Genomic DNA, 3,575 nt, shown 5'->3' with positions numbered 1-3,575 from the left:
TGGGCTTTACAAGGCAACGAGTGAACTGAGCTACTCCAGGCTGTATAAGTAGGCTCCTTTGCCATGTAAGGAAACAAAAGGCTTGTAAGAGTAATTCATATTCAGATGGCATTTATTCCATAACATGTCATATATTTGTCTTGTTGACACACTTTAAATAACTTGCAAACACAGATGCACTTCTGTCAGCTCTGTTCTAAGACTATGCACAGTGATCTAAACTTCAGATGCACATTTAACTTTTAAATTTATACATAGGCTATATGTACACTTACAGATCTATACTTTTAATCTGGGGCTATACTTGAACATTTTTGCATGATTTTCACCTAAAAAAAACTCCTTATTCATCTTGAACTTGCCCTTATGCAGCCCCTCAGTTCAGCTTCTGTCTGAAACAGGCTGTTTTAGCTTCTGTCTCTTTAAGGTCCCCCTCTCAATGAGCCCACTCTGCTCTGATTGGCCGGCTCTTGGAAGCAGGGAGGTGATATCTTTTCTCCTAAGATGGCAAAGTAATGACCCGCCCTACACCGCCTCTGATTGGCTAACCTTGATATTCTTACTCTAACCTTAACCAGTCTCACTCCTCATGCCTAAACTTAATCAAGCCAACCAACGAAGGCAACAAGTACTAGCCAATCAGAGGCAGAGTAGGGCTGATTATGATTTTGCCATCCTAGGGAGACTTGGAAACAAACTCTAGTAGTAGGACTTCACTACTTTTTTCTTGTTCTTTATTTGAAATGTCGACTTATACTTCCATACATGTTTGAGCCCAAATCCAATCCAAAATATGAGCATGGACAATATGAGGAACAACAACAACAAAAAAACCTCAGCAACAAAGGCTACGGAACAGACGGCCATTTATGGGCATGCACAACTAGAAAAACGTCACAAACGAGGCGTTCAGAGCAGGTTGAAGCCTGGCCCTTCAATTTACAGTGAGCATTTCTACATACATTAACCTCAAGTTTTGGAGTTTGACCATGTTTAACATAGATATCTGACATCATAACAGTATATAAATAATTGAAAATCACAAAAAGCATAATATGTCCCCTTTACACAGTTTGCAAAAACATTTAACACAAGTGTACCTTACAGTATAAACCTCTTTTTCAAGGTTGCCACCAAGAGGTCACTTGTTAAATACAACGCACTATAATCACTAATTACAGCAAATTTTTCACTGTATATTGTTGTTATTATTTTAGTTTGGTTAAATAGTACATCATTGTTCTCTTTGCCTCCTAAAAGTACAGCTTCATATGTATTTTAATTTTGGTACCCCTGCGTTGATTTGACAGAGAGGTGGCGCCATCTTGTGGTTGTATGTATTACAAGTCAGTATTTTACTATGTATTTTACTATCCTAATGGATTGTGAATGTAATGGGATTTTTAAAAAATTTTATACATTCAAATATTGTTTTTCTTAAAGATTCCATCATGATTTTACATATTTCATAGAATTTCTTCCAAACAAAACGATGCAAAATTGATAATTATAACTACATTTTAAAAAACATTAAGAGCATACTTTATTTTATTTCAGTGTATTATTTTATTTTACTGTATTTGTTTTCCTTCTTCCTCTTACTGTCATTGTCCTGTGTATCTTTCACAAGACTTGATAGTAATTTCAATTTACAATGTCTAACTTTTGGCGTCTGGATTTGATTGTGATGAAATGGAGTTTGTTTTTATCAATAAATTTAATAAAAAACTACAATGGAAAAGCAACGCAGAACCACATCCACTACAGTCCTGTTTGTTCTACCATCTACCATGTAAAATATATTAAAGCTTATCACACCATGTCCTCAAATGCATCTATATCGTTGTAAGAAATCAGTTTCATCCTAAATCTAAATCCTAAAAATCACACATATTTCACTCAGATTTGCATCAGTGTGGCAAGACACAACTAAGGGATAAAAATAGTCTCCAGTAACAATAAGGCTCAATCAATAGTCTACTAAAAAGGCTTGTGCTGACATCTAGTGGTGGACAGAGTCAATACATCTATCTAGATGTATGAAACGTATGTACGGCTTGAAATAGCTGGAAATCATTTAGTCCAGCACTAAGGTAGACACTGAGGTAAAGTGCAAGCATACTGTGCTCCAGATTGTATTTACCCGGGGAGTGTTTGATAATTATGCATGTTTTATTTCAGTTGTTCAGGCTTAATTGTTACCTACACCTACAAGAGTTCCTCATGTAGGACTGTTCTTGTTCATTTCTCCTCACCCAAATTTCTTTTTATCTTTGCGATTTATCTTTAATTTGTTAATCTTACGAGCAGCATCTCGTAAATCCTCCCATGTTTGCATATGTCACTACTGTCCTCCCCGTATCCAGCTCCCGTCTGACCGCCGGTGGGGTGTGTCTGCTATTGGTAGTGATGGAGAAACGGAGCTGCGTCAAGCTGGCCACAAACAGCCACAATAATACCGGAAAACCTACGAATTTGATTCTGAGATAAAAGTCATATAACGCCTGTTGCTGTTAATTCATTTTTCAAATAGCTAATTAAGACTGGTGAGAAGAAAATGTATTTTTACATTTACAGGCATTGCAATGGATGTGGTACTTGTACTCTTTCTGGTGTTAAAACAACATAAACAGAATGTAGAACACTTTAAAGTCAATGATTAATTTATTATTTAAAAAGTAATTAATCATAACGAGGACACTGCTTTGATATAAAATGAGAAAAGTTTTAAATATATGAACAATTAGAAGGCCATCGTCTCTCCATTCATGCTTGAGTGTCTCATCGTGTTTGTTTTATTAATGGTCAGTTGTGGTTTTAATCCACTGGTAATAGTATATAAATTGAATTGAATGTATATTCCAAATCTAGTTTAATCACAAATTATGTGAAAATCACTGGAGTCACAAGCAGCTGGCAGTTACTCTCACTCTGCTAAGTTGGGCTACCTAGTTTTAGCTGGTGTTACTTTCTCCAGTTTCATTTATACACATATGAGATAAATTACAAAGATGTCAGATCATGGGGACAAATAATATAATTTTAAATTATGGCAAGAAATGTCAGTAACTTTAGCTGTGGCTATTTCACAAGCTAACTTTAGTATTTTGAGTAAATTGTTAGTATGTTTAGCTGTAGTCTGAGATTATTCACTGCTTTTTTAAAATAAATAATACCATACAATAGGCTACTATGCTATACTACACAATATTACCAAAGATATGTGGACATGTATTTTTATAATTTTATGTTTGTATTTTGATTGTAATTGTCACTTTACAGTTCCTTAACTCTTCACTTTTTCACTATATGTACAGTATTACACATTTTAATTGTGCATTTTCATTTATATAGTTATATAACCTATCTTTTGTGGTAGTGGTATTTTTCTCTTTAGCTTCTATTTTTTGACTGTCATGCACCACAACACCAAGACAAGTTTCTTGCATGTGTATAAACCTGATTCTGATTCTGACTCTGTAAAGAAGAAAATCTATCTTATCGACCTTTTACTCTGAACATTTTAACCGGAACCATAATATAAAACTGCTGTGAGCTTGACATTGATGGGAAAA

The sequence above is a fragment of the Thunnus thynnus genome, chromosome 20 (assembly GCF_963924715.1).
Source record: "Thunnus thynnus chromosome 20, fThuThy2.1, whole genome shotgun sequence".
In the NCBI taxonomy this organism is placed as follows: Eukaryota; Metazoa; Chordata; class Actinopteri; order Scombriformes; family Scombridae; genus Thunnus; species Thunnus thynnus.
The sequence above is the reverse complement of the archived record's forward strand: the minus strand, read 5'-3'. Positions refer to the sequence as shown.